Here is a 13,964-nt window from a genome sequence, read left to right on the forward strand (position 1 = left end):
ATTTTGTGACAGTAATGTACAGTAGTGTTTCTTTATTGTAACAGATCTTATAAAGTACCGTATTTACAAACAAAATCATTTCCTTTTTTCCTGATCAGCGGTTGGGTTTAGGAACTCAAAGCAGTGCAGTAACACGTACTTTAACCACAACTAGGAGTGGCAAACGTGCGGGTCAGGTCGGATATAGTTCGAGTCGAAAATGAGTAATGAAAAAACGGATAAATTATCCGATCCGATCCATATTTAATACAGATAAAAAACAGGTTAATCGGCGGATAATATGGGTAGCCATATTATTCATGACTTCTTGCATATGATCACTTTTGGGAGAATTCTCAATCTACATACTTGAGTAACCCCTAATTTGAGGCTTTCCAAATGTAAAAGTTAGACCCATTGGTTATCCATTGGTTACCCGTCTAAATGGATAATATGGTTCTTATCCATATTTGATCCGTTTTTAAAAAGTTCATTATCCAGTCATTTTTAGTGGATAATATGGGTGGTTAACTGTTTTCTTTTAACCATTTTGTCACCCCTAACCACATCAATTATGTTGTCATCGCATAAGCATGGTCAAAAGTTAAAAAAATATCAAATAAAAGTGTGGAAGTTAATAAATCAACTGTTGTCAGGACCCAAAAATCCCTCCGAAGGAGTCGTGATGGTACTTAGTCTCTAAACTAGGTAAGCGTAACATAAATTGAAATAATATTGATATTTACTAACTTTAAATTAAATTACTCTGAACAAATTACAATTCTCAAAACCGATGGTACAAGTCACAAGCTTTTCTAAGAGTAGCTATACAAAATAAATACATCACTGCTCCGAAACAAAAGGAACAAATGGAAATAAGTACAAATGAAGGTGACTCCGAGACCTGCGAACGCTGTAACAGGTTTACCTTGAGCTTCACCGTAATGACCCGCACAGCTACTACCGATCAAACACCTGGATCAGTACACAAAAATATACAGAAGTGTAGTATGAGCACTGTCGCGCCCCCTTTTTCCTTCACGGAATCGGGTTCATGACATTTGGTTGGGACAACTCTTTCCTTTTAGGAAAAAGGGTTGCATTTTTGAAAAGTCGCCACCTAACGATTTAAGGTGGGTTAGGGCGCCTATAGGGTTCATTCATAATTACGTTTGGTAACCAGAGACAGGGTAAGGGCTTGAAATTATCCTAAGGGGAAGGTGTTAGGCACCCCTCAGGATCCACTAGTGTGGTTCCCAGTCAGACAATTGTACAATTAGCAAATAAACAAGTATGACTCAAATAGTAGGGGATTTAAGTTTAAATACACAAGTGTTTGAAAAATAACTAGTGAAAAAAGCGAGATTTTGAAAAGAGTTACAATCTAAGCATGCTTATGAATGTAAAAGAGGTGTCCTAGGTTTGTTTGTAATATGGATCACATCAATGCAATACCCGGTATGACACTCCTCAAAGAGGGGCTACACGTGGTATTAACGCACCGGTCATCATATCCTCTACCCTTTCCCACCTTGGAAGGTAATTAAAGCGAGGGTTGGTCTCGACTCATATTGTATGCTGCTACCCGTCCCTTCCTATCAGTCTCGGAGGAATTTAGGACTCCTATCCTAAAAAAGGGAAGGTTTTAGGCGGACCCTCAGGTTTAAAGGCAAAATACTAGGTGTCAAATAAGAACACATAAGACTGCATTTAGGGGGAAAAACACAGAAACAGATAGAAGGCTCAGATAAACCTCCACAAGTAATGCACATAGACAGCATGACTCGTACACAATTAAGGTCTGAATTCAGATCTTAAGCATGATATCTAAGTGATAATAGCAGAACCAGATCTATTACATGACTCAGAAAGAAGTCCGAACTACTGATTTTAAGCCTGTTAATCATTAAGCAGTACACACAAAGAGCAGTTTCCAGTTTTATAAGAGATGGGATACCTAAGGATTGCCTAAGCATTTACCAGAAACATTAGAAGTTCAAAAGTCGTTTTTGCCTAAGAGCATGCTGTTCTAGGTGTTATAAAATGCAGGGATGGTTACCAGTTTATTTTAAACAAGATAATCAAATGTGAAGCTGTTTTTACCTCTTTTATAATCAACAGTTTACACTAAGTGTGAATGCAAGTACGAATGAGATCCTAAAACATGGTATCTAAGATGTATGTATAAAACTCATGATGGTTTATATGCAGAATTCCTAAAGCAGGGTTTCTAAATATACGACAGGATTGCAGAATTTTCCTAAAGCAAGATTTCTAAATGCAGAAAAGGTTACGACATTATAGAGCATGTTGTCAAGTGTGCAAGAGTAACAATCTTTGTTTTAATGACCCTTTATCCTAAAGCTGGATTTCTGAGTGATAAAAATGTCAAAAATGAGATGCTGAGACAGTATACATGAGACCTAAGAGCATGGTTTCTACTGCACATACAGGAAATATAGACCTAAAGCATGGCTTCTACCTCTTTTGATATCTATAGCATGCATAGCTACCCCCCATTTCACTATCCAAACCCCAATGTTCATTTTCAAATTATTATAGACCATGTGAATGAATTACAAGAGAAAAGTTATACTATGGAGAGTCTGAAACAGGCCCAGACTTTTCAACACCGGATTTGGACTTCCTCCCTGAGTTATGTAATAAACCACCTCAGATGCCAAGACTGTTCTATAGTCTTTCTCACATCTGGGTGTGTTAGAGTTCCCTAAGGACCTCAAGGGATCCCAGGCAGTGCTCACACCCAGGTTTCATAGCCAACACAGAGTAAGTGCAGTGTGGAAAAGGCCAGCTTTTATGTGTCCAAGTTTAGAGGGAGCTCAAGGGGCCCAAACCAAGGCTCACACAAAAGGGGCAGAACCTAGTGGTCTAAGAGTATGTGTGGGAGTGGTTGTCATGGTTTGAAAAAAAGGGTTGAATTGGAAAACAATTTTGAAACAACATGTTTGAAATAAGTTTGCAAAAACAACAGAACAGTTTTGAAAAGGAGAAGGGAATAGAAGCAATAATAACTTGGAACAAGCCAGCACACACAGAAAAAAATCAAAGTGTAGTATCATTTCAACATTCACAAGCAAGGAAGTGAGGGGTTGGGTACATAGAGGGCCCAAATCAGAAACACATAAACGTGGATGAGAAGAGAAGCATATAGACCAGCAAGCACAAAGTACAAGTAACAACTACTACTTCAAAGAGTTAACAAGGGAATTATGCTTGAAATTAGAATAGTAATAAGACATAGGGACAAGGTATGGGAGTAATCATGCAGGGGTCTATTACACATAATTAGTCATGACTTAGTGTTAACCAAGTACATTAGGAGACATACTAGTTGAGGGACATAAACAGGAACTCAAGTAGCCATGCTGATTACATTTGAACAAGAGAGGGAAGAACTTAAGCATGCTGAATAAAGCAGTAAACAAGAAGGGCAATAAACAACATGAGCCATTAAGTTAGTGCAGAAAGAGACAGGGATTGACAAACAATGGACTAAGAACATACCAGTTAAGGAAGCAAAGTGCAGAAAAAGTAAAGCAAGTAGAGTTCCACAGTCTAGCCTTGGCTTTCAGCCGGCTAAACAAGCAGTAGCACAAGTAGTAGAGAAAGGAGAGAGAGTTTGAGTGTGTGTGTGTGTATTCTGAATTGTGTCCGTGTGTTAAGACTGTAGAAGAGAGTCATTTATATAGTAGTTTGAAAACTGGTTAAAATAAGGCAAGAATCAATTCTTCAGTAATTATAGAACTCAGCATAGAAAATTGGTTCGAATCTCCCTTTGATTAAGGGGGTCAGTGTGAATGGTAAAGGGCAAGTGACAAATAAGGAAAGAAATCATACACGGCTGGAGTATAACAAATAAGGAAAGAAATCATACACGGCTGGAGTATAACAAATAAGGAAAGATTTCAAAAATAGTACCAGTATAGAACAGGTAATTAATGCTAGGTTCAGAAAGTTTTCAAACTAAGGAGAAAATCAGTAGTAATGCAGACAAGGCAAGGGGAATTAATTAAGGTAAGCAACTAATCAAACTAAGTGGAAAGGTAGGGGTCGAGATTCAGTAGCATAGAGTAGGACCAAATTCATGAAGCCCTGATTAAGGACACAACTTAGTAGAAAAAATAAGTATCATAGCAAAATAAGGTAAGGAAATCAGTTAGCCTAACAGACGAGGCAAAGTTTTTAAGGTTTTTGAAAGAAAATTTTCAATCACCATTGATTAAGGAAACCAGACTTGATCAAAGGGAGTCATGACTCTATACTTTCATCATATAAATAGTGGAGGTCCACAGATGTAGCAAGAAAAACATATTTGAAGCATAGTCACAACAAGAAGCAAAAGATGAACACACAAAGTGAGCATATTCATACAAAAGCGACATAAATAGGCTAGGGATTCAGGAAAACATATTCGAAGCAGAGTAATCATAGGACTCACGTAAGCAGGCTAACACACAAACACGAAGTAAAGAAAGCATGCTAACACTTAGAGAAGCAAGTAAGGAAAATTGTAGAAACAAAGTAAAGAAAATCTTACAAAAGGGCTTTTAACAGAGTTAAGTTAAAAGCAGTAAGAGCACAAAATCGGTCAAAACAAACAAGGGAAAGGGTTTAATCACAACGAAATCAATTAGAACATGCGTAAAAGAACTCCGAGAAGCCGTAGTTTTAGAAAAGAATGACTAAAATCGAAATAGTTAGTTAAAACAGGAGATTTTTAGAGGAAAATATTTAATAATACTTGAATCATCTCAGATCTATAAAGATTTGAGAAGAATCGAGCAGTAGCAAACTAGAGTTTCAGAAGATAGTAAAGATGAGGAAAAATTGGTTAAAAACTCATGGATATACCTAGATCTAAGACAGATCTAAAGAAAAGTGAAAAATCTCAAGAGTTAGGGTTTCAGAGAACCCAGGGAAGATGAAAAAACCTTAGAACGTTATCGATTTTAGCCGGAAAAGTCATGGATCTTACTCGAACAGCCATGGATGGCCGGAAAATGGCATGAAAGATCATGGATAGGCTCTCGTAGAATTTTGAACAAGATTTGGTCTAGATCTCTTCGAGATCCTTACATGAAATCACAAAAACGAGCAACCAGGAGACGTAGGAGACAAGTATACGTCTCAAACAGCCATGGGAATCCATGGATCGAGTAAGGATCAAAGTGATTAGGGCTGGTTTTAGGTGGCGGCAGCTAGGGTTAGGTTTAGGTCTTAGAGAGAATTGGAGAGGAAAGGGGTTTCAGCGCGGCTGTTTGGTGAAAATAAGAGGTTTGGGGGGGTCTTTTGGGATTAATTATGGAAGAGAATAATAGGGACCGCTGATCTAGGAGATCAACGGTCGAGATTAAATGGGTAGGTGGGTTTCGGGTTTGGTTTGGGTTTGGGCTTGGGTCCAATGGGTTTTTTAATTGGGTTGGGGATCCGTTGGATTTAGGCTAGATTTGAAAGCCAATTTGGCCAAAATTTAAATAGCCCATTTTTCTTATTTAATTTATAAAAAATAGTTGATAATTTCTAAAAAAATTAATTTAAAAATGCTAAAATAATTTATAATACATAATAAGCAATTTAAAAATACAGGATCCAATTTTATGCATATAAAACATAATTAAATCTGAAAAGGGCTAATATTGCAATTATATACAATTTAGCTTTAAAAATATTAAATGTAATTATACAAATATATAAAAATTACCTTAGCCATATTTTGGCATCAATATAGAAATCCAATAGATGAATTAACAAAAAATAATAATTTTAGAAATAATTATTGGGGATTTTATGGATAAAAAGGGAGAAAATAAATCAATTTAAAACCTTAAAATTATGGAAAAAATAATAAAAACCTTGGACATGCTTATATATGCTATTTTGAAGGTATTTTGCGTATTGAAAATATATAGGGAAAAATTGGGTATCAACAAGCACACCACGACGATGCCTAGTAAATATCAAGACTAACTTCGGTGGGGTAGTGACGAGAAACAGTCCAAACACCTACTGGTCAAATAAATTGAACAGGATTTGATAATAAACTATCAACCTAGAAATGACATAGTAATATCAAGAGCAGGGAAAGAACAAACTACAATCAGTAGAAACAATAAAGAGAAACACAGGTGGAAACGAAGATAACCAAATAATTTAACACCAACATAACTGGGACACAAACAAGTAAAAATGTACTCAAACAAGGAAGGCAATGCCAGCTCAATAAATCATATCATTTCTGATGCACAATTTCCAGCCATCTCAAACTCGATGTCTCATATTATAACCTCAATTACCAAACTTTTAGCACACCCGGCACCTTGTGCCCACATATTTCTATCTCTCTTTATACAACAACGTTCTCATGTTACTCAGTACATATGGTCCATAATCAATATAGTTAAGATGTTCAAGGAGTCTCATTTACATAACATAAAGTAGAGTATAACTTCTAAGCTAATTAGGAACTCAGAAAAAAAAAGATGAAATTATTTTTAGAAATCATTTGAATAGAGAAAGTACCATTTTTAATTAAAATACAACATTGAAAGAATTATTACCTTTATCATGGGATTTAAGAAATTAACTTAGTAGAAATTCTTTTTTTAAAAGTAAAATACAACCTCAAATGGTTTAAGGGAATTTAATTAAGTAACTAATTGGATAAAAAAATGGAACAATTATTGAAATTTGAAGTATTATATATATATATATAATACTTCAAAGTATTAAAAATTCTATGAGGGTTCCATCGCAAGGGTCACAACATTAAAGAAATCCGAACAATTAAAACACTTGAGTTGATAACTACAAAGAAACACGACAAACAGAAAGTGCACGACATCACCCTTCGTGCTTTATCACTCTTCCTCACAATATGCATAAATAGAAATGTGCACAACATCACCCTTCGTGCTTTACGCTCTTCCTCACAATATTATGCACGACATCACCCTTCGTGATTTTACTCTCAATAATGTGGCACGACATCATCCTTCGTGCTTTTACTCTCAATAATGTGGCACGACATCACCTTTCATGCTTTTACACTCTTTCTCAAAATAAGCATAAATAGAAATGTGCACGCATCACCCTTCGTGCTTTAACTCTCTCTCACAATATCATGCACGGCATCACCCTTCGTGCTTTACACTCTTCCTCACCCAAACAATAGAAACAATAACATCACGGCAAAGAAGTCAACAATATGAACAATAACATCCTGGCAAGGGAATCAATAATAGAAACAATAACATCCCGACAAGTGAATCAACAATAGAAACAATAACATCCCGGCAAGGGAATCAACAATAAACAATTTTGTTGCAACAGTTAGCTTCGCCATATAGATCTCAACTCGAGTCAATACTTAATAATGGACAATTTCCAAGAGAATGTCATAAGTCTTGTTTGATATAAATAATCGTCAATTTAAATAAGAATAGTACATAATAAGGATCACGGAAAAATCAAGAAGCACGATAACCTCAACAAAACAACCAGACATAATAAGCACGTGATAACTACACCGGTAACCACAACAATTGGACATGTAGCATGTTTACACGAAGTCATAAAGGAAACTCACAATCAAGAGGTATCAAAACAATAAGGAGGAAAATCACTTCAATTAAGGAAATTAAGGGTCAAGTAACACGTACGAATTAGAGGAAAACTAATAACATCATATGGAGTATATAGAGGCAATTTAAGCAATTAGGAAACCCAACCATAACGAGATACTTTTCACATAATGAACATAAGGACCTAAGAACCCTAGAGGCAAATTTTCCACAAATAAGTCCGAGCACACACTCGTCACCTCGCATGCATGGACTACAATTAGCATAGAAGACTCAAATCCTAAGAGGAAGTTCCCCACACAAGGTTAGGCAAGATACTTACCTCAATCTGGCCAATTCAATACTCAATTTAGCTTTTCCTTTACCAATTCATCAATGCTCGGCTCAATCTAGCCAAAAACGATTTGAATACATCTAACAATGCAAGAGAAAATATTTCCAATTAACAAAACTATGATTCTTATACAATTTGTAAAAAGTCAACTCCCCGGGTCCTCTAATCAATAAGCTGCTACCAGAATTCGACGAATGCCGACTCGACCAGATACCCCGGTCGCAAAACATCGAAGCAGATAGTCTCGCCAAACTGGCAGCAGCAACTAAGAATATCACCAAGGAAAACGTGGTCACCCTCCCCCACTCATCAATTGACCAAGTCGAGGTACACTTTATAAACATAACTTTATAAACTTAACTTGGGACTAGCGCAACCGCATCATAACATACACTCCCACAAGACAAAAATGAAGCCAAAAAGCTTCGAAGACAAGCAGCCAGGTATAGCCTCATAAACCGCGACCTTTACAAAAGGACGTTCGGCGGCCCTTTGGCCAAATGCCTTGGACCAAATCAAATATGGCGTGTGCTCGAAGAAGTACACGAAGGCCACTGCGGTGCTCATACAGGCAACCGAGCCCTCGTCAGATGTCTTATTCGTACAAGATACTACTGGCCCACTATGAAAAAAGAAGCCGCAGATTATGTCAATGAATGTGAGCAATTCCAGAAGTATTCCCTTATGATACACCAAGCAGGCGAACTCCTGCACTTCGTCACTTCTCCATGGCCGTTTATAAAATGGGGGATGGATATCGCCGGACTCCTCCTAGTAGGGCGAGGTAAGATACGCTTCCTTTTGGTTTTAACTGATTACTTTTCCAAATGGGTAGAAGCAGGTGCATTCACTCAAATACGCGAATAGGAAGTCATCGCATTCATCTGGAAAAACATCATATGTCACTTCAGCATCCCCAAAGAAATCAGTTGTGACAATGGACCTCAGTTCATCAGGAAAAAGATGACCGAGTTCTTCGAAAAATGTCACATCAAGAGGATACTCTCCACGCCATATCACCCTGCCGGCAACAGTCAAGAAGAATCCTCCAACAAAACAATATTAGATATACTAAAGAAAAAGCTCGAGGATGCCAATGGGCTATGGCCGAAAATGCTACCAGAGGTGTTATGGGCCTACCGCACCACGCCAAAAACCAGCACATGTGAGGCGCCATATTCATTGGTCTACAGGACTGACGCCGTTATACCCATTGAGGTCGGAGAACCCAGCCTGAGATACTCCAATGAGAGTGGACCGAACAATGACGAAAATAGAATATAGGACCTGGATGAGGTGGAAGAATGGAGGGATATGGCTCACGTAAGAATGATAGCCCAAAAACAATAAGTGGAAAGGTACTACAACAAGAAGGCCAAAGTACGACCACTCAGAGTCGGGGACTACGTCCTCAAGGCCAAAACACAAGCAACAAAAGACCCAAATGAAGGAAAATTGGGAACAAACTGGGATGGGTCATATAAAATCACAACAACAACAAGCAAAAGAGCATTCCAATTAGAAATAATGGAAGGAAAACTACTACAAAACAACTGGAATATCGCCCACCTCAAATATTTCACTTCTCAAAAATGACGCCACCTAAGTCATACTCTTTTTTACTCACTCGGGTTTTGTCCCAATCAGGTTTTCTCGGGGAGGTTTTTAACGAGGTGACGAGGGAGATGTCTCGAAGTTCAAAGTATAATTCATCGCCCAGCCTACCAATAGCATCTCCATGCCGAGCAATGAAGGGACTAGGTACAAGGAAACTCCATTGTATGTACGAAATCGACATGTATCTCTAACATATGAATAAAACTACTCCATTGAATGTACGAAATCGACATGTATCTCCAACGCATGAATGAAACTACTCCATTGAATGTACGAAATCGACATGTATCTCCAACGCATGAATGAAATTACTCCAATGAATGTACGAAATCAACATGTATCTCCAATGTATGAACGAAACCGGCATACACGACACTCTAGCGAATAAAATAAAACATGTTACCCTCCATCGTCCTTCAGCAAACATGACGGGATAACACCTCGACATTAGCTCAAAAGTAACATCCCTATGGCTAAGGCCGTTACTAAAGAAAAGAGTTCGACACCACTCGAACCGCGACGGGATAACACTTCGACATTAGCTCAAAAGTAACATCCCTATGGCTAAGGCTATTACTAAAGAAAAGAGTTCGATACCACTCAAACCACGACGGGTTAACATTTCGACATTAAGTCGAAATAACACCCCCATGTCTAAGGCCATCGCCATAGAAAAGAGTTCGACACCACTGGAACCACGACGGGTTAACATTTTGACATTAAGTCAAAATAACACCCCTACGGCTAAGGCCATCTCCATAGAAAAGAGTTCGACACCACTCGAACCACGACGGGTTAACATTTCGACATTAAGTCAATATAACACCCCCACGGCTAAGGCCATCATCATAGAAAAGGGTTCGATACCATTCGAACTACGACGGGTTAACATTTCGACATTAAGTCGAAATAACACCCCTATGGCTAAGGCCATCGCCATAGAAAAGAGCGCTACCATTCGTACCACAACGGGTTAACATTTCGGCATCTACTCGAAATAATACCCTTACGACAAAGGCCGTCGCCAAAAGCAAGAGCTCGAACTTGCTCAAATCATTCAATAATCGACGACACACAGGTTACTTAACATCCAACGTCATTTGGACTATGATAATATATCACGCAAGGCTGGGTAGCCTAGGGCACCCCCGCAACAAAAAAACAAAACAAACACAAAACACCCAACAAAAAGACAATTAAGAGGTACGCATAAAAAGTAACTACTCCATTACAGCTGTTGTATTACAAACATTTTTACAAAGGGCTCAAGGACGCCCCCACAAAAATATCAAAACAAAATTAAATACAACCAAGTCCTATGCCACATCACCCCTTGTGGCATACTCTTCATTGTACCAAGAGTCGGAGATGAGCTTGTCCGTATCGTCATAATCGACATCGTCTCCTCCAGGCATGCCGAAGTCATAACCACACGCCTCTCGAGCGGCACGTGCTTTAATATGCACCTTTCGGAGTTTTGCCTCAGATACTTTCTCGTCAGCACGAAGAGGCTTATACACATCAAGTTGAGCTTCAGCATGAACCCATAGCTCATATAATTTTCGAGGCACGACAGGTTCGACCGAAGCATGGGATGTAGAAGGCTGAGACTGTCGTCACACGTCCTTCCCCTTCAAAGCAACAACTTGTTCGTTTAACGCGGACAACTCCACCTCTAGATCTCGGATACGCCCCTCAAATCTTGCCACCTTAAGCGCAGATGTCTCCACCTCCTTGTCCCGTTCTGATCTACAAACATGAAGGGCATCCTCTAGAGTTGCTGCCTTAGAGATGGCAGTTGCCCTATCCCTTTCAGCATGAGCCAATCCATCAGCATTAGCACTCATCTCGCCTTTAGGTCAACGACCTCTGCCACCTTTCTGTCGAGCTCAACAATTAAGTTGGCTACCTTCGCCTGGAGGTCGACATTCTCGGCCATCACTCCCTTACTCAGCTCGAGCTCATCATCCTTGGCCTTAAGAGCCGCCTCCAGTTCACTGCAACAAGCAATGGCCTTCATCAGGTCCTCATCTCTATATTGGGAAAAATTGAGTTTACATAATGAAGTGATTGAAAGATGACGTGTCATGACACGAAGGCTGGTCAAAGAATGATGATTAGCAAAGAGGCACGAGTTGCAACAGATACGAGCAGAGGTAAAAGTAGAGGCACAAGCAGTTATTCAAAAGACTCAAAGCTCGTACCTATTTATACCCAAAAATCAAAGAGAAAAAATCTGACAGCACAAGAGAGTACAAATACAATATTTAATACTAAAAACGTTAGAGAATATGTATTAAATTACAATGATTATGTAACGTAGTATTTAATGCCTTTAATTGTCTATACTGACCTTATTATGACAAAGGCAAAACATATATCTTTGAGATAGCTATAAAAAGGAGAGAATGGATCATTTGTAAGGACACAAAAGATCATATGAATATATTGGTTTACTTTGTTTTCTTCTGTCTATCTTATTATTAGCAAAATCACTTTCCTTTATTCAGTTTTGATTATCAGTAACTCATGTTCTTCTAAATTAAAGCTTTGACCAAAATTTCACGTTTTAGTTAAACAAATTGGTTACGTTACCGGGAATCTGGTAATATATTCTTTCTTAGCCTAACCTTTTTTGTTGCATCAACCATTTCAAACTTTAATGACAACACCTAAGGAAACCAAGGAAACCAAGGGGACCAACAACTCTAGGGAAATCCACAGGATGATCACACCCCAGTCACTTCTCCACAAAGCTCCCCTTAGCAGTCTCGAGAAGGCACTCCTGATGGATCTCATGCAAATGGAAACGCTCAATTTGAAAATGATGAAGCTGTTAATGAGGCTTTGCAAAAACTAATCGCTCAACAGGTCAATAAAGCTCTTGAGGACTTTGTTATCCAGTTACCTGTCGCACCCACAACACCCACTCCAAATGACAATACTTTAGAGAACCCTCGTTCTGGGCTTGCCAATTCAGGCAGTGGTGGAATCCCCACCGAGTCACGAGATGGAGAACCAGGTAACTTAGTCAATTCTGATTTACAAAATTTAGTACTAACATTGCAGAAACAGCTCAAGGAGCAAAGTGACCGCATAGAGCAAATACCTGGAGTACCGCCTGTAATCAAAGGGATATATATGGATAAATATTCACAACAACCCTGGAAGCCAAGTGTTGCTCCCCTCCCAATTCCAAAGAAATTCAAAATGCCCGATATTCCAAAATATGATGGAACAACTGATCCACGAGACCACGTGACTGCATTCACAACAGGCGTAAAAGGCAACGACTTTACCAAACAAGAAATTAAATCAGTACTGGTTAAAAAATTTGGTGAAACACTCACTAAGGGAGCATTAACATTGTTTCTCTTTTACCTGAAAATTCCATAAATTCTTTTGCTGAGCTTGCAAATTCATTTATGAAAGCACACTCGGGAGCTTAAAAAGTTGAAAAAAGAATGGAAGATATTTTCAAAATCAAGTAAGGGGACTAAAAATTGCTTAGAGAATTCGTGGATAGGTTCCAGCATGAAAGAGTGACGTTACCGCGCGTACCTGACAATGGGGCAGCTATAGCCTTCACTAGTAATTTGAATGAAAAATGCTCCGAAGCCACGAGGCGACTCAAGGAAAGTCTTCGTGAATTCCCAGCAACATCGTGGAATGACGTTTACAACAGGTACATTATGAAGCTAAGGATAGACGAGGATATTATCTCACGATCTCAAAAATAAGAAAAGGTGAGTTCGAGACGGGCGGAAACCGAAAAAAGGTCCGGTAAAAATAGGTACGAACCATATATGGGTCCAGTGGGAAAAGATTCACTATCAAAACAGTACAATCCAAGGTACGATCATAGGTCGAGCAATAGAGAGTCGGGCTCGTCATCAAGATTTGGGAATGATCGAAACGCGCGAGAGTCACGAGATGATGATAGAAATTTGAAAGCAAGATTTGGCGGTTATAATTTTAATGTAAGCACTTCCGAGCTCATAGCTATTTTAAGAAGCATGGGTGATAAGGTACGGTGGCCAAAAGAAATGAGATCGAATCCAAACAGGCGCAACCCTGATCACTGGTGCGAATTTCACAACGATCACGGGCACAAAACGGCAGACTGTAGGTTGTTACAAGGTGAAGTTGATCATCTATTAAATCAAGGGTATCTCACTGAATTATTCAGTGAGAGAGGTAAGCAAGCATACATGAAGAATAGGCAGGAGCCCCTAAAACCACCTTCTCCCAAAAGGACCGTTAATGTCATAAGTGGAGGTGAAGACATCAATGGCGTGACGTAGAAAACAGCCAATAAAGTTTCCAAAGTCATAATTACCCACGGGAAGCGGGTGCGACATGTCTTAGAGAAAGAAAGCATTACGTTTGATGATGCAAATGCAGATGGCGTATTATCCCCACATAACGATGCA

The sequence above is a fragment of the Nicotiana tabacum genome, chromosome 8 (assembly GCF_000715075.1).
Source record: "Nicotiana tabacum cultivar K326 chromosome 8, ASM71507v2, whole genome shotgun sequence".
NCBI lineage: Eukaryota > Viridiplantae > Streptophyta > Magnoliopsida > Solanales > Solanaceae > Nicotiana > Nicotiana tabacum.